This window comes from Rhea americana, unplaced genomic scaffold (genome assembly GCF_003343005.1).
Source record: "Rhea americana isolate MKP2758 unplaced genomic scaffold, rheAme1 scaffold_5, whole genome shotgun sequence".
In the NCBI taxonomy this organism is placed as follows: domain Eukaryota; kingdom Metazoa; phylum Chordata; class Aves; order Rheiformes; family Rheidae; genus Rhea; species Rhea americana.
This window is the reverse complement of record NW_028186645.1, coordinates 5,668,682-5,693,093: the sequence shown is the minus strand read 5'-3', so window position 1 is coordinate 5,693,093 and position 24,412 is coordinate 5,668,682. Positions and strand designations below refer to the sequence as shown.

Here is a 24,412-nt window from a genome sequence, read left to right as displayed (position 1 = left end):
TCCAAGGAAAAATACAATTCAGATGATTCCTAGGCATGCTGGTTTAAGTATCCTTTCTCACTTGAAGGTCAGCAGTCACCTCCTTGTTGACATAAAGGGAGGTGATACCTTAATACTGGGTTTGGTTTTGTTTATTTAGTCAGAGGTAATGCTAACTCCTTTAGTTTGATCATATTCCCTTGGTTATCTTTATGAAATGTAAGTCTTCTCTGCATCACAGCTTGCTACATTATGGTCTTCCACCTTGTCATCTGTAATATATTGTTTCACAGTTCTTTTGTGTACAAATCATTCTTGATATGCATTCTTTGCTTGCTATATTTGTGAAAACAATATTTACAGCTTGTTTCTTCAGACAGATACATCTCTTCTTTTTCCCAAGGATAGCATATTTTTGGTGAGCCACAAAAAGCATGATTACTAACCCAGCTGGTGTTGGAAGTAATATGCATTTCAACAGGAGATGAAAAATACCAGAAATAGAGGATAAGAATGACCATATTCACACATTATTACTCTAGAGTAGTACTTTATTTGTACTTTATATACATTAATAATCTATAACAACCTCGAATTCAACCAGCATGCAAGGCAAACTCAGTAAAAACAGTACAAAATTTAATCTGAACTAAATCTTATCTGAAACAGTGAGAACCTGAAATTGGGATGAGAGGGAACCAGTGGAGCGCAAAAATCTGTAAGGTATATTGCTGAGAACCTTCTAACTGTCCGAAGGACTTTGGTGTGTGTCTGGGAAATGACAGACCAGTAAATCTCAGCTCAATACTGAGCTAACTGGTAGATAATGTTTGAAAGAAATCGATGGATAATGTTTGGAAGAATAGAATTAGGGAATACTTGGACAGATTAGGGAAGAATTAACGCAGTTTTACAAAACAAGTCCTGTCTTACAAGTATCTTGGAGGGTTTTTTTCTTTCTTCTTTTTTTTAATGAATCAGTGGGTGACCTAACAATGTTTATCCAGTTGATGTAGCTGACTTACTTACAAGGGACATCTGACATAGCCCTCACCAAAGTCTCTTAATGAAATTACAGTTCCATGGAATAAAAGAGAATGTTCTTATGTACATAAATAGCTGATTAAAAGATGGGAAATTAAAAAAAAATATATAAATTCTTAGTTTCACAGTGAAGGGAGATAACTAGTAGAATCAAAAGGGAAGTGCTGTGGGATCTGTGTTTTTCAATACATTCATAACTAATCTAGAAAACTGACAAATTTTACTCATGATATGAAGTTATTTGGAGCAGCAAAGGCAAGAGTCAGATGTTAGCAATTGCAGAAGGATTTCACAGTACTGACTGACAGGGCAATAAAAGGTAAGATGTCGAGAAATGTAAAATGAGACTCATGGGGGAAAATGATACTRATTTTACATGGACAGTAAATTGCTATGATCTTTCTATTGAGCGATGTCAAGAAAAAGATCTTAGTGTTCAAATAATTTTATTGAAAAGGTCAGATTTCTGTTCATCAGTGTTTAAAAAAGCAATTTCAATGCTAGAAATTTATGATCAGTGAAGAAATGGGGGGGAAGCATCATTATACCACTCTACARCTGCAAGGTGTGCTTACATCTTGAATTCTGTGTGCAGCTTTTACTCCCCCATTTCAGAAAGGGTAGATTACAACTGGAAAAGGTACACTGAAGGACAACAACAAAGACAAAAAATGAAATCATTGCAGTATGAGGAACTATTGAATAGATTATAATTCAAGCCTTGAAAAAAAAAGATGACTAAGGGGGTGTATGTTAATGTGTTTAAAATTACAATCCACAAAAATGAATAGAAAAGGGCTGAGCACCATTTTCCAACATAACTCTGAAAAGCACCTAATGACAAGTGTATCATATTTAAAAAAAAAAAAAAAAAAAAACAGAATTTCACACAAGTCCTTGCTGGGGGCATTACAAAGAGTAAAGGATGATACGGCTTCTGCTAGCAACTGGATGAAGTCACCGAAGGAAAATCCACAAAGAATTTATAAATATAAATACATTCTCTGTTTCAGACAGCCTTTGAGCTAAAAGTCTATGGGGAAACGAAAAGTATCCTGGTGCAGTGTGTTTAACCTGTTTAGCTAGTTCCTGGACATCAGCTACAAGCCACTTTTGAAGCGAGGTTATCTGGAAAGCTGGATCACTGTGTTTGGTTGTATGTCAGCTCTTACCCTGGAGTTAGGAGCGAGCCCAGCTCTGTTTCCTATGCACACATGCTCTGGTGTAGTGAGGAGATACATATGCTGGCCAGTGTACTCCATGTAGGGCTTCAGAAAAAAGCCACAAAATCCCACTTTAAAGGGATGCAGAGCCTCATCCTAGTGATGGTTCCTCAAATACTCAAAGAGGGAGAGAAGGAACCTGCACATCTGTACTTCTGATTTTCCTCAAGGATTTGATGGCTCATGCTATGGTGGAGCCTTTTCCCCTCACAATGACTCTTAGGCTGACGAGAACACACAGCGATGTAGACTAAATCCTAACTTCTGTGATAGCGCTCTGAAGTGCACAAGGATGAGAAGCCATAAATGAATTATGTATAAACTGCATATATAAACATAGACATGCAAATTAGCTTTATGAACGCCCGAGTAGATTAGCTATATCCAGAGTGACTTAGGTCACTGAATCTAGATAGTACTGAAATTCATATGTCAGATACGAAAAAGCAGGAGCTCAGTTTCTGTCGCCATTTTGATATTGCAAAGCTTTAAAGACAATACTTCAACTCTAAAACCTCAGTAAAGAAAGGATATAATTCAATTTATTCCATTCATTAGCCTCTTAAAAGTTTCCTGTGCATGCACAGTATCTATTGATTGGAGAATAACTGTGGAATTTATTACTTTCTAGAGATTTCTGTCTCATATGGAAAGCAAACTTCTTACACTGGAATGGCTGGAAATAGGATTCTAAATCCATGTTTATGCATCTGAAAAAAAGTCTTAATAATCTGCTCTCCATGCTTACACGTGGCAGCTACCTGGAAGAAATACTGAATTGCTTGATATTTTGCTGGCCAAGTCATTTTTTTATTGAGGTAAACTGCCAAGGTTTAAAGAAGGACTGTAATTTTAAAAATCCAATTTTAAAACTTTGAAAACTACGGTTATGCTAGCAGAAAGTTTATCTGCCAGAAAGTCTTACTGACCCTAAATAACTCTTCTTTAACTTGTTTTTTGAGTGGTAATAATTTGCTGAAAAGAGACTTTTTTACAGCAACCGCAGTGGCTGTTCAATGAGCCATGCCTAACAAAGTAATAATGTTTTATTAGCCCAATCTAATCTGACAGTTTGCTGCTGGCACAGTATCTGTTAGTACAGCTGGTAAATGTCATGTGTGTATGCATATGAAATAAAGATCTCTCCTTGCAAGTTTTCCTTGTTTTTCAAGGATTATGTGGTAGAATCTTCATTTTCAAGTTGTTTTCTCATATAATTCCCACCTCCTCCAATTTTAAAGAGCAGGTTCTAGTTAATGAGAATAGCATGTTCTTTGTTTTGACTTTTGACAGAGGCTATTTTTAAGCTTAGCATTGGCAATGCCTATACCAAATTCATATTCTYGTTGTCTGAGTACGTCAAAGTTCGTATCATCCGAGAAACCACGGACAATACGGCCAAGCCCATAATATCGCCAGCATAGATCATTGTGTCAGAGTACAAAAGCCCTGGGTGCAGCAGAGAGCAAACTTCTCAAGGCACAGAGACAGCCGCAGGTATAAATTTACAGTAACTTCATTTATAGCTTGGAATTGAATTTTTAGTTGTTGTTGTTCTCACGTGGATGGTAATAGAACAAGGGCAAGATATTGCCTTGCACAGAGATTTTCAAATTCTGAGTCAAAGTTTCCCATTTTTTCCACTGTGGGTTAGATTGAAGCAGTGGCCCCTGCTGTTGGTGTCATGGAGGAGCATGTGYCTGCTGCATCAGGGGACAAGGCAGGGGAGAGGCCTCCTGCTCTGCTGCGGAACAGGGAGGGGAGGGATGGATACAACCTACCAGGACACCCGCAAGCAGAGCTCCAGTGTGCACCAAGGAACATTCACTATAGTTTCAGAGGCCCAGTGAGGGAAACTCAGTGAAGACTGATGGCAGCATAAACTTCATCCTCATATTGACAGCTTCTTAGTGTAGAAGGAAATAGCAGATTCTCCTGGAACTYGAAATTTCTATTTGAATTGCATGGCAATGTCATTTAGGGTTTGATCAGGGTGCCTAAGTTTTAGGGCATCCTCATGATGAAGAGAAGAGAGACATCTCAATGCAAAAGTCCTATAACATGAATTTGTTGCTATTTGCTCCCTGGATAAGATGCTATGGACAGTTTAATCTAAAGTCACACAGTGACGACCTCTGAAGAGTGAGAGGACAAAAATAAAACCTATATTCAGCAGTACTGGCTAGTGCAGCCTCTTTGTGTTTCCCACCAAAACTCATCAGAGATTTATGAACATCCTGCAAAAAAAAGGAGGCAAACTTCATAGGAACAGGAATTAGATGTTGGTGGTGTGAAGGGAGGTTAGTGAGGGGGTGGCTCCCTGGAGAAAATGCATGGGAGGAAACCCAATCTCAGGACAGGAAACAGACCTTGTGGAGAGTATGAAACAGAGACCTGGGAATGCCGGAAAGGACTTTAAGTAGAAAGGAAAAAAAAGGAGGAAGAACTCTTGTGCTCCTAAAACAACACACCTGTATCTTTTCATTAATAAAAAACTTACTAAAAAATTGTGCAGTTTTATTCTTCAATAGTTTCTTGAAGGATCATTCAAATCAATCAATGTGTCAGAGAAAGACTAAAATTTGAGGATCAAAGTCAGGCAGTAAGACATTCTATTTGTGGAACTATGTCCTTCTATATGATATATCTTACCTTTAAAGAAAATATAGTTCACAAAATCCAAGGATTTTTGTCTCTGTGCAGTAGAATCATATTATCATAATTTAAGCTGGAAGAAGACCTCAAAAGGTTGTCTAGTTCAATCCTCTGCTCAAAACAGACCTACTCAGACCAGGTTGCTGAGGACATCCCTCCAAGGGTGGAGGTTTCACAGCCTCTCTGGGCAACTGACCACCCTAACAGTAGAATTTTTTTCCTAATCTGAATTTCCCTTATTTGAACCGTGCATTAATCTGCTTTTCAATATTTGCTTTTCCATCTCAAAAGGAGGAAGAGCTTCATAGATCTCCTGCTGCTTGGTCTGTCAGGTTAAACGTGAGGCTTTTGTGCAGCTCTGCATGGCTGCTTTGGGCCCAGGGAGAGCATTGCAAAGGCGATGGGGAGGCTCAGAGGAGAGAAGAAAATGTTCTTGACAGYACCTGCCTCTACCATGACCTGCTTGTAAAAATCTAATGTGAAGTCAATGTTGCTGAGGGCTACCTTGAGATGAGCCAAGTTTCAACTACTTCGTTGCTTTCCAGGGAAATGTTTAAACAATTTACAGCGCTGAAGCTGAACTAATCACTGGTGACCAGTTAGTACATGAAGGTGAAACATAATCACATAGTGGACTTTTGTTGGCTTGGCTGCCATTTACAATGTCAAAGACGAATGAAACTKCCATCTCAATAGGAATTCATAATGAAAATTACCCTTCCCTCCACAGAGTGCCATCAATATTTTGTTACAGAGGTTAATTTTATGCTAGTACAGATCTATGCCTGAGCTCAAAGCCCAGCAAGCAAACAATGAGAGACAAGGGGCTTAATTAATGCCTTTGAAGTAGTTTCTAAAGAAAGACTGGAACACCCATTAAATCCATACAGTGCCAAAAATAATTCTTCACTTTTGCCCACAGAAATGAGATACAAGGCTTAAGTCTCAGTGGTTAGTTTAGTGTTGCCAAAGTCCATGAATACTGAAGTGTTTAGAGAGGCTGTTTTCTCCTTAAACTTCTCTTGACCTTTCATCATCTTCCTCCTTCCAAATTCCACCTCTATCCAAAGCATACATGTCACATCCAACTGGAGTGTTTTGGAAAGAAAACAGAGCTGGAATTCTTGGGGGATCAYAGGAAGAACCAAGTTGGGGATCAATATCAGTTAAAAAACCAAAACAGGACAAATACAGTCTTTACTGTTAAAAAAAATGGAAAGATRGGACATACCAGACACTCCTTACCACCTCTGAACTGATTTTCTCTTTTCATTTTGCTATGCRGAATTAAATGAAGATGTATACCCGTGCTACACCTTAGTTTGTACAGCAATGCAACTACAAAAAGGATTTTTTTTTCTGAAAGAAACGTAAGAATCAAAGCTGTATGTTAGCCCCAACTGTCTTTTTTAAGCAACCTCCACATTACACTATCCAAAAACTGGCCAAAACATGAGTCATCTCAGATTGGAACAGCTCTGAATTTCATTTTATGATTCACAGAACTTTATTGAATTAGTTGGATGCAAGTGGGTCTAAATGAAAAACTGAGTTTAACTGCACTATACCAGATTTACAAAATCAAAAAGAGAGAGGTAGCCATCACCTCCTAGAGCTTGGCAAAGAGTAGTTCTTGAGCAGATATTGAGGTGGCATTGCTGGCAGTTAGAGCAGTTATAATTAATGTCTCAAAAGAGAACATAGATTTGCCACTGTGCTCAAAAGTTGCAGCTTGGTGCAGCGAAAGCCCCATGTACTTCCAAAATAAGAAAGAAGGAACAAGAAGTGGTTATGTCATACCAGCTGCTAACTGCTATGCACAAACTTGCCTTTGAGAAACACTTTCAGAAAGTCTGCCCTAAAGGTTCAAGGATATACCAAAAATAYAGACAAAAGCTTGAAATCAAGATCTTAGATGTGCTATATGATACACAAACAAAAGATAATGTGCATGAAAATGTCACATAAAAATGAGACAGGAATACAAATTCAGAAAGTTAGTGGAAGGGCCAGAATCTTTATTCCTAAAGTTAAAAGCTTTAAGGAATTTATGTGGCCAGCCTGTGAGAGAAAAACCCCTTCTAGCCTTTGGAGACTCATCAATGGAGAAGCAACAGTGTGGTTGCAAGTGCAAATGGGAATCTTGGTGTGAGCATCTTCTCATGGCACTCCCCTTGCCACCAGATCATCACAGGGCAGGATCTCGTGTTAGTGCGACTGGCAGGCTGAATATGCCAGCTCTGCTACTTTGAGACAAACTGCAGCTAACTGGTCTAAGCTTGTACCTTGTAATTAAAGGACATCCAACTGGCAGAGGTGAAAAGTGCACAGTGTTAAATCTTCTCCCCTGCAATCACTTCCTTTGATTCTTCCTTTGGCATCATTTTCTGGCTTATTTATACCAAAAGCTTTAACATCTACTAATTAAGTTCCAATCAAGCCTTAGAAAGACTAGCAGTCTTCATGGCACGATGGCTTGCCCAGACAGATGAGCTAAATAGGCATGCTGCCAGGTTGCCCTCCGTTTCCTACGTCCCCGTGGAACATACTGCCTCATGCCAGATGCAGGAGAGACCTCAGCCTGTGTCTCTGGACCTCGCAGTGCACGGARGACATTTTGGCCAGCTTGGTGACACCCTCTTCTTCCCACCTGCTYCCCAGGACTGCTCTGGACCCGGCAAGTAAATTCACAGTCTTCTGCTTCTTTCCAGGGAAGAGCCATGCTCTTCAAGACATGGCATATTTCTTCACAGAAACTCCAAGACATTTCCATTTGCGTACCACTCCACAAAGGCAAATATTTTTCCTGCTCCCTACAGAACACCTCTTCAGAAAGGTGATTCTCTTTACCATCGTCAAAGCCATCCTTCTGCACARGTGAAATAAGAAACTTTACCATAATTAACACAGGTAAAAATGGCTCTAGCACAAGCATTAGCTCAAACTCACAGAGGTCTAAAGAAGCCTGTTGAGTCAAATTTTCATCTTCCGCTTTTCGTTCTACTACTTGCCCCCCATAAAATACAAGGCAACTAAGTAGAGAGGTAAAAACTGTTGTGGGCACTGTAAATCTGCTTCTGAGAAAGCTCTTTTCTCTCTCTATCTCTCTTTTCTTTTTTCTTTTTTTAGTATTTTATTCCAGGTATCCAGCAGTAGATGCTTTTGCAGAAATTATGTTAAAAGTCTGACACACATTTCTTTAATCTGTAAAGAACATTTCCATTTAAACAAGAGAAACCTCATAAGAAATGCCAACACCAACTACTTTTGAGGAATGAGAGATGGTAAGAATGTAGTGGAAAGCCAACAGCTCTAGCTAAAGAATGGTTTGCTTCCAGGGCCTTCTCCTTCTGATGGACACTTTAAATTCAGTTTTTCACTAGCCCTTTTTCCCTGACTGAAATAGTTTCTGACTGAGCTTGTTTATGACTTACGGTTTACAGCTACATTTGATTTCTGGAGGTTGAAGCATATTGCTTTCCCTGGAAAGGTGAAATAGGAAGGGTTAGTGAGATATTCTGACAGCTCTATAATTTCAACCTTTAAGGTGATAAACTCAAAGTAGTTCTCAGAAAGCAAACAAATCTTCAGGAAAAGCTTCCCATGAATCTGTATTTGGAAAAAAGCTGCAGCCAAAGCCTGGGACGAGGTAAACTTCAGCATGAACAGAAGGAAAGTTTCAAACAAGAGAGGAAAAGAGTAAAAGGCAATCATATTTCCAGTGCTTGACCTGCCTATGTACATCAATATATAGTTATCATAATACTGTACTGTTATCTTCATATAAATTTTCCTAATAGGGAAGAAGTATCATGCTACATATAAGATTAAAATTACTAAACCATGTTATATTTGAAGTAGAGAAATACAACTCTTTGCCAAGCCTCTGCAGGAGTCGAATAACCACAAACCCTCTATCCTGCCATGCAGACATTTTTTCTCCTGGTCAAATGACAGAGTACTAGCCAGGAATCTGACCCATAACAAAATTACTCAATTAACCTTATGGCTTTACATTAAAAAGAGTTGGAAACATTAGTGTGATCATTCATTTGTACTGCTGAAGGACAATTTGCACCGTACTGAAGGACAGGTTTTGTTCTGACTTTCCCAGTCTTTTAGCAGCCAGTGCTACAATTAAAGTTAATTSCCTTCAGAAACCATTTTGAAGGTCCGTGGTAATAATGAAACTTGCTGCATTCAGGCCCTCCCATTCTGAGCTGATGGTTCTCCAAGCATACCTCACATAAGGCAATCATGCAGCTGGTTGCTCTGGCATATGCCAGAGTTATGTATTGATATTTTGAGTTACCTGTGCTTTGTGAAGTCTGCCTTAGTGCATTGCATTCAACAAAATATCACTTACAAGGGCTTTCTGAGGATTAGTAAGAYTAGCAGGTGATCACAGAATCACAGAATGGTTRAGGTTGGAAGGGACCTCCGGAGATCATCTAGTCCAACCTCCCYRCTCAAGCAGGGTCACCTAGAGCATGTTGTACAGGATTATGTCCAGCTGGGTTTTGAATRACTCCAGAGAAGGAAACTTCACAACCTCTCYGGGCAACCTGTTCTAGTGCTCTGTCACTCTCACAGGAAAGAAGCTTTTCCTCATATTCAGGTAGAATTTCCTGTGTTTCAGCTTGTGCCTGTTGTCTCTTGTCCTGCCACATAGTACCACTGAAAAGAGTTTGGCCCATCTCCATCCCCCCTCAAGATATTTGTACACATTGATAAGATCCCCTCTCAGTCTTCTCTTCTCCAGGCGAAACAGGCCCAGTTCTTGCAGCAGTTCCTCTCCATGTCTCTYTTGCCRTGGGGAGCCCAGAACTGGACACAGTACTCRAGATGAGGCCTCCCCAGGGCTGAGTAGAGGGGCAGGATCACCTCCTCTYGACCTCTGGCAACACTCGTTTCTAACACACTCCAGGACAYCATTGGCCTTCTTCGTTACAAGTGCACATTGCTGGTTTATGGACWACTTGTCATCCACCAGCACTCCCAGGTCCTTCTCTGCAGATCTGCTTTCCAGAAAGTTAACTCCCAGCCTGTACTGGTTAAATGGAGTTATTCTTCCCTAGGTGCAGGACCCTGCACTTGCCTTTGTTGAACTTCATGAAGTTCCCTTCCACCCAAATCTCCAGCCTGTCCAGGTCTCTCTGAATGGCAGCACAGCCTTCTGGTGTATCAGCCACTCCTCCCAGCATGGTATCATCAGCACACTTGCTGAGGTTGCACYCTGTCCCTTCATCCACGTTGCTGATGAATAAATTGAACAAGACTGGACATAATACTGACCCTTAGGGGACAGCACTAGCTACAGCCTCCAATTAGACTGCACCACTGATGACAACCCTCTGAGCTCTGCCTTTCAGCYAGTTCTCAATCCACCTCACTGTCCACTCAGCCAGCCCACACTTCCTGAGCTTACCTATGACAATGTTATGGGAAACATGGTCAAAAGCCTTGCYGAAGTCAAGGTAGACAACATCCACTGCTCTCCCCTCATCTACCCAGCCAGTCATTCTATCAGAGAAGGTTCTCAGACTGGTTAAGCATGATTTCCCCTTTGTGAATCCATGCTGACTACTCCTGATCACCTTCTTTTCCTCCACATGCTTGGAGATGACATCCAGGATGAGTTATTGCATCATCTTTCCAGGGATGGAGGTGAGGCTGACCAGCCTATAGTTGCCTGGGTCCTCCTTCTTGCCCTTTTTGAAGACTGGAGTGACACTGGCTTTCTTTCAGTCCTGAGGCACCTCCCCTGTTCTCTATGACCTTTCAGAGATGGTGGAGATCAGCTTGGCAACAACATCCGCCAGCACCCTCAGCACTCATGGGTGCATCCCATCAGGACCCACAGATTTAGGGGTGTCAGCTTTTGCMTAAAAGATCTCTAACCTGATCCTCCTCGACCAGGGGAAAGTCTTCCTTTCTCCAGACTTTCTCTCCTGTCTCCATGGTCAGGGATTCCTGAGGACTGGCCTTGGCAGTAGAAGGCATTCATTAACTTGCCTTCTCTGTATCCTTCCTCACCAGGGCACCCACTCCATTCAGCAGCAGGCCCACATTTTCCCTTGTCTTCCTTTTGCTACTGGATATTTGAAGCCTTTCTTGTTGTCGTTGACATTCCTTGACAGATTTAATACCAAATGGGCCTCAGCCTTCCTCGTTGCATCCCTGTACACTTTGACAACATTCTCATATTCCTCCCAAGTGGCTTGTCCCTTTTTCCATATTCTGTATATTTTCTTCTTCTATTTGAATTTTGCCAGGAGCTCCTTGCTCATCCATGCAGGTTTCCTGCCCCTTTTGCTTGAYTTCTTACTCATAAGGATGCACCACTTTTGAGCTTGGAGAAAGTGATGCATCAATAATAACCAGCTGTCTTGGACCCYGCCTTCCTTATAGTGTGCTAACCCATGTGATTCTTCCAAGCAGGTCCCTGAAGAGGCCAAAGTTTGCTYTCCTCATGTCCAGGGTTGTGATCCTACTTATTGCCTTGCTTCCTCCACACAGGATCTTGAACAGGATCCACCATCTCATGGTCACTGCAGCCACACAGGATCTTGAACAGGATCCACCATCTCRTGGTCACTGCAGCCAAGGGTGCCCCTAACCTTCATGTCTCCAACTTTAAAAATTTACCCCACTCTGTTTAATTTTCAGGAACAAAGGAAATACTATTTTTGCTGTGCATTGGCATATAGTAAAACATGACGTTTAAGGCTGTTGTTACGTTACATACCTTTAGTTTTTTCCTAGCTGATGCTGCACAGCCCTGGGAASGATGGACCTGCACATTGGCACTGACCACTGACTGCTTGATATATGTTATTTTCCTTGATTTACTTCAAGTATATTATTTCTCTGTGCCCCCACACCAAGATACATTTTGTTCCTTCWTGCTTACTCCTTCTTTTATGATCTTTAGCATTACTCACAGCAGCTGCTGGTTCTCTTCCAACGCCTTTTAACTTCATGCAGTTTGTAAATTGAAGTTAAATTTTTCTCCTCCATGGATTAATCCTGGTTTCTGAGTTCCTTATTCATGCCTTTACTCTTTGGATCACTTTTATGGATAATTCTTTCCTAGTAATGAAAACAGATATACAGTTTATTGTTATTCCTGCAATGCAAATCCCTTCTCTTACTGCAGATAGACATTCAGTCTGTGCTGCTTCTGCTGGACTGGCAGCTCATCTTCCACAGCTGTTGCTCAAAACCAGCCTTTCAGAAAGACAGTTTTCCAGCYGCAGCTTTACAGGATCCTCTGCAGTTGCAGACGTGGATTCTGGAGGCCACCTGAGCACAAGTTTGGCATGGGCTAAGAAGGTCCTGGCCAGTCTGCAGGGGCACGTGGGGCAGCCACACTGTCCCACAGGACATGGCTAGGCAGCATTGCCCTGCCACCAGGCTTCACCACCACAGCAGAAAGCAGTTGGAAGAAAACTCTTTGCCCTGCTGTACTGAGACATCTTATTCACCAATTCACAGTCACAGAAAGCAAACAAAAATCCCAAAGAAGAAGGAATGAAACAGCAGGTCGAAAGAGGAAACACTATCCTGAGCAAACCATGACTGTGCTGGCTTTGTGACAGCCTCAAGGCTGACCCATCTTTGATCTCCTCTGTGACCCTCCCATACTCATTAGTACTCATTACCACTTATCAAAATGCTGCGCATTTTGATAAGGGGCACATTTTGATCTTTGTCAAAACAGAGAGCGCACCAAGGCCCCTATTCCCATTTGAAGATGATTCTCCACTGACAAGAGTTTTTTGATATTTATCAGTTAATTATTAGTCCAGTAATAATTTAATACTGAAGATAATGATAGTGGGGCAGAGCTTTACAAAAGTCTGTTTTAGTTTCAGAGGCTATACTTTCCAAGAATAAAACATGATCAAGACATACGTTTGTTCAGGATTTGGATTTTGGTTACCTTTTATGTCCAGTCTTGAAAGCTGGCCTAGTATTTCTAGAAAGCGAGACACGAAACTCAAAACCTGAGTAAGACAGAGTCCAGTACATGTGGACAGATGGCATTTTAAAGTATTTTAAGGATTCTGAGAGTGGAATAAATGGCCCATAAACATTAAAGAATTGAGCTTTGAGGGGGAAAATATGCTGTTAGGACATACGRGTAGAACTGTAAGTATTGAAAGTAYTATATGAAGTGACTGGAACATTCTGGCCTTCTTTATTCAAGGAAAATATGTTCAAGCTGGAACAAGTGCAAAAAAGTGATATTCAGAACATGCGTGTATGAGAAGCTGAACAACACCTAGGATTGTTAAGTATAGAAAAGCATAGCCTAAGGGAAGATAAGKATGAAATCTGCATCTACAGAGAGATAAACATCAGAAAAATAAAAAAGAGTTATTTCAGATACAAACTATACAGACATAAGAAATGCTAGATTTAACACTGGGTTGAAACAACCTGAAGTTGGAAATTAGAGGAAGGTTTCTAACTATCAAAATAGCAGGGATAAAACCAAAAAACTTGATTTTATGGTGAAGTTTAATTAGGTCATGAATGAGATAACATAGTACCTAACTCATGTCATTATTTAAGAACTAACTGATATGGAAAATAGGTTACATCTATTTCAAGATTACACTTTTTACTGGAGGAGGATAGAGATACGCCTTTCTGAATTCAATAAAATACATAATGTAGTTTATAGAACAATACACTTATATGCCATTTCATATTCAGTATCTTATATATGAAGTATCTTTGCTTGTGAAGATAACATAGTGGAAAGGGGCCCACTCCATTACAGTTTCRCAAAATAGCTCTTAGTATTTTTTCAAATGTCAAGGTCAATACATAGGTTGGCTCATGCTCTTACATGCACCTTGATTTTTTCCACCCACTTGCAAATAAGTTTAGCACCAAGCTTACCTCTCAAAGGGAGTTCTGATTGGCAAAAGTTGTTTATTTTTTCCCTACTAACAAACAGAGACTATTGATCTGGGGTCCCTGAGGGACAACAAACAAAGTCTCCTGGCATTCACTCTTTTATCATCATAGAGCTGGACTTTGACATACTATCCTGAAGTAGACCTAGGATCACCACTAACTTTTATGTGACCGTCTATAGAATCAGTTTATCTGTATTACACCGAGATCTAGTCCTTATATGTTTAATGGTATGAAGTCAACTATTCACTACTAAACATCAAACAGACCAAATGCAGTTATCAGTACAGAAGTTTTGTCATTGCTTTTGGTTTACATGACTTTGAGGAGGGTGCTGAGAATGAATGTCTAGTGCCACCAAGCTGGCAGCTAGACATGGACAGGATCATACATTCCTTATAAGGACAYCTACAGTTACAGTTTGGTAATATTAGTAATATTAATTTAATCTGTCAAAGAAAAGTAAGAACCTAATCAATCAAGATAATTATATTTGAGAAATAATCATCACTGTAAAATTATATTTTTTTCACAAACATTTTAAGATCCTAAAATTAAAGAAGCTACCATTTATAATTTGCTACTTTTGACCAATTCTAGTTATTCTATAGCAAGATGATCTAACCAATCAGTAATTTAAATGCTTTAACTGGCTTTCTATATTTTATGAAGATATATTAAGAACATTCTTTTACAAAATGAAAGAAAAAAAAAGAATAAAATAATTTAAATATTTATTGATTTGTGTTTCTTCCCATTCCTAACCCTAAAACAGCCTAGTGTGGCTAGTATTTTAAAATGGTATCAGCTGAGAGTCTCTGTAAAACAACATAATGCAATAGCAATAAATTGGACTGAAAAAGTCCAAAATTTCTAATCACAACATGTTTTTATTCCATAGCAATAATCCATGGCTGATATTTTGAAAGGTGACTTTTCAAATATTACTTGCATTTTGTATGTGTGCCTGTGGTAATCTTCTGAGTTTAAGCATCTTAGCAGTCCCTAAGAAAGCTCTGTTTTTCCTATGGAGGAARTACAAACGTTCTGGAGTTATAATTTTTCATTCCTCCTCTGTTTTACCAAAGTCTGACAGCCTAGCTGGAACATGTGATAGTGAAGGCAGCCTCAGTAGGAGAAATAACAAATGACAGTGACAAGAAATCTATAAAAGGAAACTGGTACTATTGCATGGACTGCTTCACCGTACTTTTATCTCAGTGAAAAGTCCTGGCATTGACACAGCTACATTCGCAAAATAAAACAAAAACAAACAAAAGTCTTTTTGCTGGTATTGCTTCTTTTGTTTTTAGAAGAAACATCACTTGCAAGGCAAAACAAGCTTGTTGCTGAGGAGGGTTTCCTAGAGGAGGAGGCAGAGGGAGGCAGGCTAGAAGAGCTGTACTGACAACCACTTCYTGGGGTGTCCTACAACGTCCCAGGCAGTGAACCTTCACACCATACTTGGCAAAAAAAAATCGAAGAAAGGAATGGGAATTCACTCCAATATTAACAGAATCTGCGTTCGAGACGAGTTGTCAAAAGTCAGCAGATTGAACAGACAGGACTTGCAGCCTCCCACTTCCTTCTCCCTGATCCCCTTTCCCTGCCCTTCCCTGCACACACTGAGTGCGCAGTGCAAGGCAGATCATCCGAGAGCCTTCGATCATCTCCAATACCCCACCAGAGCATGGCAGAAAGGGCTTCTTACAACACAGGAAAAGTGGCTTATGTTTTTTAAAACACTACAGGCTATACACARCTGTAGACAGGGAGGAAATACCGGTAGCTTTTGGGTAATGAAAAACAGTGTTTGTGTTTTAAGGGGTTAGAAACATATATAATGATAATGGTTGAAAGAAATGCACTAGTACCTAACGGGGCGTATGTGTAAATGTTTTGCTAGATCACAGGAACTGAGCCAGCACCGTGCGCAAGCGCTACAGCATGTCCTCTGGCCAATCAGTCCAGAGGGTTTATGATTTTCCCTATGAAGAGGATGGTGCGGGTGAATTTATCCAGAATCATCACGAGAAAGGGCCTGTTGAATCTGACTCGACCCGGAGCAGGAAATTCCCCAGATCTCCATATAATTTCCTTCACCGTGACTCCTGCTGCTTCAGTGCCATTCTCATGAACATTTAGCATGGCTTTATGGATCACCTGCAAGGAGACAAAGTGAAACAGCCTCTACCTATCATCCTGGCAAGAAAAGAGCAGCTATTCTACTTTAGCATGAACCTTGTGGCTGCTGGATCAGGATCCGCATGGGCTTTCCTAGGGTACTGCAGCAGGAGGAGAGTAAGCTGGTCCCCTCTTTGCTCCTGTCTAGTGAGCGTGCTTGATGTGAGACGTGGCAGTGTGAGCCTCGGGAGGGCCATCACCTCCTCTTCACACCACAGCACAATCACGTTGTCACATCACCTCTGCCCACTGGTATTAACATTACACAGAGAACAACCCTCCAAGAGCACATAGCCAAGAAGCATTCAGGATGACTGATGGAAACTCTGGAAGTAAACAAACCTTGCAATTTAGTCCAGACTTAGTTTTGCCTTTGGCAACTTTGTGTATTATCATGAATCAACCCTATCATCTAAATGAAAGAAAAGTAACTTTTTGAGGGCGCTAGAAGGGCAGGAATAACAGTCTCTTACCCTCTGTAGGGTTAATTAGAGGATATTTTACCAAAATTAATGTGCTACCTTTAGATAATTTTGTTTAGTAGCCAGAAGAACATTTAATTATGTGTTTGTCTTCCTACTTGTCCTCAAACYATGCATGCATGTATAACCCCTTTTAAGTGGAAGGGTAAGTATGCTTAGCTTCATCTTTAGGAAAGATAAGGCTTCCTCTGCCTTCAGACTGGCATCTGTTGATGTCTGATTACTGCTTCAGAGGGACTGGGATAAACTTTTTACATGGTATCAGTGCCACGTTCTCAGGAACTGACAAATACGCAGTGTGAACRCTGCATTGCATGTACTGACTTACTTTTGAAACCATCAGTCCAGGCTCCTCAGTAATTCCTGACAGATCAGCTTGTTCAGTGAATAGATCAATCATACCCACTTGTTTGGCTATCTTTTTCACATCATAGGTACCAGAAATAGAAAATCTAGGAATATGCAGATGTATTTTTCTGTAACAAAGAAATAACACAAATTGTCATCCATGTAATGCTGCTGAGTAGCTTCAGGCTAGTGACACTTCCCCTTTACTTTCCTAAATGTTAGGARTCTTCTTTCACAGGCTTGGCAGCACGTTTGACCAGTACAGCTATCTGCAGTAGAAGGTTGGAGCACTATCAGCCTATGCTCACCCCTGTTTCTATGTGTCCACGGTGCTGGGGGGGAGGTATTCAAAAGTGCAGGAAAAGACAGGAAGACATAAATAAACCTACTCTAGGACAAAAGGAGACTCACTACTGCCAGGTAGCAGGTGTGCTTCAAAAGAACATATCCAGCAGTCTTATGGCTGCTCTCATATAAACTAGGCTGAGGTTACCATGGAAGTCATCCCTGTATTGGTGAAAAAGTAAAATTTCCTCTTTTGCATACAATGTGGTAAATCCYGTCTGGCTTTTAAACACTCTCATACCCAATGCTTCAAAAATAGCTGCTCCACTCTAGTTTCACAATGCCCRTATGAGACAAGGGTGTGCTAACTTCACCTTGGTGCTAAGAGACTTGTGGCTGAGCCAGGGATTTAATTCAAGATGAATCCCACATTCAGTGCCCTATTTATTCACTACMCACTGCTCTTTTTAATCATTCAACTAAGGAAAAGGAAGCCCTGGACTGAGAGGGACCAGTAAATGAATGGGCTTCTGCACAAAAAGCAGACCTTTAATGTTTTGCCTTGGTGAGATAAATGCTCTTCACATGATCATTTCTCACCTTAGCAAAACCTCTTACCTGACTTGGAGCAACTTTTCCCATCGAGACACAGTTCTTCTCAAGAGAGCATCTTCCACCTGCTTCATCTTCCCTTCATCAGGCAAAATAAATAATGCTGCAGCATTTCCATTGTAAGCTATCTGTACCAGCCAACAGGATAGCTCTTCATCATAGTAATTTCTGTAGTAACCCTTCTGATACATCATGTCAACTTTTACAGATGTATTCTTGTTCACAAAAAAGTCCTCCTGTTCTGTATGTGAAGTACTGAAGGGTTTTTCCCAATGGGCTGATGACAGAAGGAAATACAATTCAGTTAAATACAATTGTAAATGTCATTGTGAATAAGACAGGTCTAGTTCCACAACCTTCCTTTTGTTACAGTAAGTATTTTTTTTCAAGTTACCACATCCTCAGGTGTTACGGCATGGCAGCTGTTTTTTCAGGTGCTTAAGGACCTTCACAAAGAGATAAAACCAAAAATACCATCTTTAACTTAAGCATGAGCCTATCATCATGTTAAAGAATTTATTCAGGGTTTTTTTTTTTGCTAAAAATCTTATTTTTTTCTCAAYGAGGGGAGGACACAGACATTGAAACTGCCAACACATATAGATGGGAATCTTTTGCAGGGATATTTTGCAAATACTGAACATGGGTTTCTCCATTTAAAATATTTGAACTGCAGTTTTTCTCTCTTAGGTTTTCACTCCCAATAATAAGCAGTAAGTATCTAAGTTATAACCTTCACACTCTACATTTCTCACCTTTGAAGAACACATAGTTAACAAGAACCATGGCAGTGAGAGGATCAAGATCTTCTAGTAACTTAACAACTTTCCCATTTGTTTTTTCCTTGATATAGCTGTTGATCTGATTCACAGCACCAGAAGAGTTGTTAAAGTCAATAGAAAAGACTTCAGATTCATAAAAGCGTTTGACGTCATCCAAGAATTTCTGTAGTGGTTTTAGCGTCTCTTCTATAAAAAGGGCGCTGCCCAGGCTCAGCTGGAGCTCACTTTCTGGGCGGTTCAGCATGTGGAGGAGCTGGCAAAAGCCTTCATGTATTTCCTGCTCTTGAGTTTTTTTCAGGTTAAAGGCAAGTCCTTCCAGAACCTGCATCAGTGTCGTTGCTTTGGCGCCAAGCGCCAGCATTGCAAAGGAAGCAGAGATACTTATGGGTGAAAAGAAAATATTTTGATCGGTTGCCTCAGATGTGACCAACTTGTAAAACGCAAATGCAAAATCAGCATTGCTAGGAGCTAGTTTGAAGAAGCTTTTATTTTTAACTGGATAAACTCCTTCACTATGAGAACGATGTCCTGGGTAATATGTCCCTTTAGGATCATCCTGCTTATTGGGGTGATAAGAGCGCTGATTACAATGGGCAACAATATACAGTCCAGCCAGCAAAAAACACAAAGTAGGCTTCATTTTCTGTTAAATCGTTTCTGGAAGACATACAGAAGAACATAGCATGGAAATTAATTTCTTCATCTGTGTGTACTCCAGCCGAGTAAAATGACACTATCAAAACATACRCTGTGCTCAAGAAAATTCTCATTTTTATATTTCATGTTCCTGATGCCAGTGATTCCCGGAAAACTGTTTCATGATAAATTATTTGTATAATATGTGCTCTTTCAAAAGAAGTAATTTTAATCATATTAACACATAAGAATAGCATAAGACTGAATTTTTTAAAGTTTTCAAATAACTGGGAGCTTATGCATTTTTTCCCAGTAAAAGTTGAGAAACTGGTGAATGTTGTTTTTGTACTTGGCACTGCATGAGAGCTACTTCAGCCCTGTAAGTCTTCATCACTTGATCAAATAACTAGAGGGTTAAAACTGTTAAACAAAAATGTGATATAAACACAGATCATAGTGTCTAGGGCCAAAATTACAAAATACTTGTACAATTTCCTCAAAGATAAACTATTTGACCACTGTGGCAGCAAACTCTCTGTAGGGATCTCTATTGTTTCTGAAAAAAAATTTATTTAGCTATGTAAAGAGTCTTCTTTACTAGCAGCCAGTTTTTGCTGCTTCCTGGCATGCCCTGATATTTTGCATAATAGATATATCACCTTGTTTACATGCTGAAAGGCACGCTTCCCAGACAACAACGTAATTCCCCAAAAAGCAACGCATAAATGATCCAAGAGAAAACTAGAAGGGTACTCACAGTGCAACGAAAAGGAGCCTGCAGCGTCCATCTGCTCTTGACCGCTCCTTGTTCTAGTTGGGACCATTAAACAGGATTAAGCAGCATGTACCCATTAATCATTAATGAATTCAGACAGAAACTACCGGTGAGRATGAACAGCAAACAGTAATGACACTAGATTTTCTGGACAGTTTGTCCAACCCAAGCAAACTAATACTGCTAGACAGTGGGGAAGAACTGAGTCTGTACTTTACAGTTTCCATGTTTGCAGACACTTCCCTGCTTGCCACAGCATGTGACTGGGGCTCAGCTGGAGCTAGAGGACTTGTACCTTGAAGCATCTATTCTCCTCAGTGTGTCCTCCTGGGACAGGGGCTGGAAGCTGCAGACGTTATTGGTATTGGCTGACTAAACTCTCCCCAYTTTTTTCCTGCCTTTACAAAGCTGGGAGCGTAGCAGCTCCAGGGCTGAATCAAAAGTAGCCCCACGCGACATGCAGCCTTATCAGCATAGAGGAGTGGTGCTTGGTATTCACATCAAAAGCCTGCTGTGCCTATCTGCGAGGAGAGCCATACCCTGGGTGACTGGAGCTGAACACCGTCAAGGCCAGTGAAAGCCACCCGCTACCGGGCMCAAGCCCGGGAGACAAAGCTTCAGGCACAGGCATGGGGAGGGAGCGCGGCGCCCTGCCAGGCGTCCTCCGTGGCTCGTCTCGATAAGCAGCCCAGGGACACGGCCAGAGCCGAAGCCTCTCTGTCAGGGCTTTAAACGTGGTAAGCCACCTTCTGATTTATAAAGCCGTCCTGCCTTACCATATTTCACAATTACGCCCTTTGACACCACGYTTAAGTGTCCTTTTCTTTATTTTAGGAGGAACAGACTGTATTTCATTGATAAACGGTTTCCAGGTTTCTTTAATCGATAACAGCAACCGAAAACGTGGCATTAGCACCCTAATGAGACAATTTCCAGCCAATACAGCTGTTGACTCATTACTGCCAGCCCCCACCCGTGACTAGGTATTCTGGGAGTTGGTGAAGTCTTCCCGTAGCTCTTGGCGGTGTGGGGGTGGAGTGGAAAAAGGGAGAAGAAAAGTGTGCAGGGAAAAGGGACCTGGCAGGAAATTCACCTCTGCTGGTGCTGTTCCGCGAAAGGCATGGGACAGCTGGAACTGTAATGCCAGGAAATACTCTAGTTCCTGGCCAGTAAATCAACGCTAAATTATCTGAGCCAAMGAACTGGTAGTTTCACCATGAAACACAGATATGTTTAAAGAAGCATTTAATGGATAAGAATGTACATRTAGTAATATACACAGGTCACCCTGTGGAGAACTACGGCCACTTAAGCCACAGTCTTGAAAAAATTTGTCAGAAATGAATTTTCACCTGAATTTGAGTAAAAACTTGCGGCTTTAACTTATGAGGACAAACCTAGGAAGGAACTTAGGAAGAGACATTTATTTAAGTTGTAAAATACATAGTAGAAGAGATCCAGGTGAACTGATCAAGCCAGCTCGTTGGGGAGAGGCTGGAACAGACTAACACATGCCTGGTATATGGGTAACTATAATCTTTGCTGAGAATCATTTTTTTTTTTTTTTAACTTTGCTCCTTTTTCGTTGTTTTTTTTTTTTGCATCTTATAACCAAAAATACATTTATCAGCCTCAGAGATTCTAGAAGTTGTATCTGTTTCAAGCTATCTTCTGGCATTATCTAAAAAAGAATAAAGGAGGGAGAAAAGGTTCGTATCATTGCAGTAGCAGAAAACCATTCAGTGCAATTTGTAACTTGGCTATCAGGGACTAACAATTCAGTGATGCCATGATATAAATTCAAGGATGCCATGATGCCCAGCAAGTTACTAATACAGCCAGAGAGAGCACTTCATTTTCCTGGTTCCACTATTCCAGAAAAACTAGATATAGCAAAGATAATGCATATAATTCCTTCCTTAACTTTCAGGACATTCAACATTTGTTCTGTTCTGGTTTCAGGACGTTTTGCTTTTATAGTCCTACCTTTTACTTCATTTTTTGTAAGTATTTTTTTCTTGTCAAGGTATTGGACAGTGGGAGATTTTTTCATGTTAGTTAAAAATGTGCTGGAAAACACAGACTACATTTTCTCAGAGATGTTAAATTTTGAGTTATTAATACTGACAATGCCTTATACAGTTTCCTTGAATGGCACTAATTGGTCCTGTTCACAGTAAGTTCTCCTAAAGGACCAGGCTAAAAGCTGCTTCTCATTTTCCATTAAATCTGGTCTCTATTTTAACAGGAATTTCTCCAACAGGGAGCCCATATGCGCCCATTCCTTCCTGCAGGCTTTGCTTCCTCTGTTCTCMAGAGATTCATTCTTCATAAACAAATCTAGATAATTGAATGTTAAAATAAAAAATTTCAGAAAAATTCAACACAAAGCACAAAGGATCTTGTCAGGGGGATGTGGCCTGCACACGTCTTTGCTTTGTTAATTATTGCTAAACTACCCACAGGAGAATGTCAACTTGCAGGGGTTCTTATCAAATATAAGCTTCAAAAGAAGTATAGTGTAAATGATAAAGATAATTATTTTTTCTGAGTGTATTTGTGAAGAATTTCACCATCTACCTCTGCCAGTGCTGTTCCGCGAAAGGCGTGGCATAGCTGGAGCTGTAATGCCGGGAAATACTCTGGTCTCTGGCCAGTAAATCAATGCTAAATTATCAATGCTTATGTGCATTAGCACATAAGGGAAACTGTTTTTGGAGGGAGAACTGCTGCACCACATGGAGGAAAGCAGTGGCAGGCCAGTGCAGAAGCCTGAGTCTGCTCAGGCTCCCAAGCGTCCGGCTCCTGGAGCAGCTACGTCAGGCGTCGAAACACTACACACGAGGCGTCAGATGCCTCCAAATGGGAACAGGCTGAAGGGGTGCTGCCTGCACCATCTGTAGGCAACACCAAAAAGCAAATTGTATCTTCCCCTCAATTTCAAAGCAAGGAAGACTTTTGTCCCATATTTGTCTCATAAGGCATATTTGTCTCATTCAAGGACCAAAACAGGGCACACCGCTTTGTTGWTAAACTCAGACGTACCAACCTTTTGTTTACTTACCTAGTCACAGGAGCACTTGATACAGATATGAGACTCGCAGGTCTTGCACACGCTTCAACCTGATAGAACCAGACCATCCAGAATCATCCACTTTGTTGGAGAACATCAACTCTTCAGGGTGCAAAAGGCTGATGAGAAAGGGAGGGAAACACATTTTCYTGCCTTCCTTCTGTGGATATTCTGCTTAAAAAAATAATAAAAAATAATAAAAGAGATATTTATATAAATGTGTGCCTTTTTATCTACTTATGAAGCACATGTACAATATTTATGAATATAAACACACATATACCTTCATTGGACTGGAGAAAGATCAACTCGTAGGGTACATGACACTTTAGCCTAGTGATACAGACACAAGCCGGGGAACTTAGCATTCATTTCAAGATMCATTCAAGTATGTTGTTTAATGTATACAAGAAAAAACACAGGCCCTAGGAATTGTTTTCGAATACGACACCTGATTGCACAAGATGTGCAAGTGTTATGTAATTCTAGACATATGAGTAGTGTGTGAGTAGTCACACTAAAGATAAACAATATCTTTGCTAAATCAGAACCTGTGGCARTAAGTAATGAATTATGGTTTGAATTGAACAAAATCTGAAGAAATGCTATCTCTAATTAACTGTGAGGTTTCATTAACATAACAATAGCTTCAAAATTCTTTTCTTTGAGAGTATTGAAAAAGCATATATATATTATACCTTACAGGAGGAAAGTCCCACYATTTTTAAAATCATCTTCTGCTAAAAGCTGAAAAAAGATTTTTTCCCTGTCCTGATATGAAGTAATATAAAAAATTTTTGCTTTACCTAGCTTTTGTTGAACATCCTGAAAATCAATGTCAAGTGTAAAAGAAAGAGTAAAAGCTAGTACATTAAAAGTGAGACCAAGAGATAGTTGACTATGCTGAAAGCATCCAGCCTGGGAGACAGTAACTAGGAACAGAATATACCACTAGACACCATTGTTTTAAGCTTAAGGTAAATATAGACTCCTCCTAGCAGTGATGTGATGATGTAGAAACTCCTGTCCTTACCTGCTCTGCAAGTATTATGAAGGTTTTGTATCCATCTCCTCATTTGAAACAAACTATTCTAGTTTCATTGACTTCTGTAGAGTCCAGCTAACAAACTAGCCCTAATAAATTAATGAGATTAAAAATCTGAGTTTTTCTCTTTCTTCTGGTCGCAGATTAAGAACATAATGTCAGTGTGTGGCATTGATTCATACCATGTGAGATTTTCAGAGAACAAACATTCAAATACTTTTTAAAACTACACTCCTAGAAAAAAAACTAAAACTGAGTTGGGAAAAATGCACTAGCACTCACTACACTATGATGGAGACAACACAAATTAGCATATTTAAACTGTTTTGCCAGTGCTGGAATTAATAAAGCTCAGTTC

General features: G+C 40.2%; 1 pseudogene; it reads right to left on the bottom strand.

Annotated features, from left to right (window-relative positions):
* Window positions 1-15,794: 15,794 nt before the first annotated feature.
* On the bottom strand, window positions 15,795-19,228 carry LOC146588714 (alpha-1-antitrypsin-like; annotated as a pseudogene).
* Window positions 19,229-24,412: the final 5,184 nt, after the last annotated feature.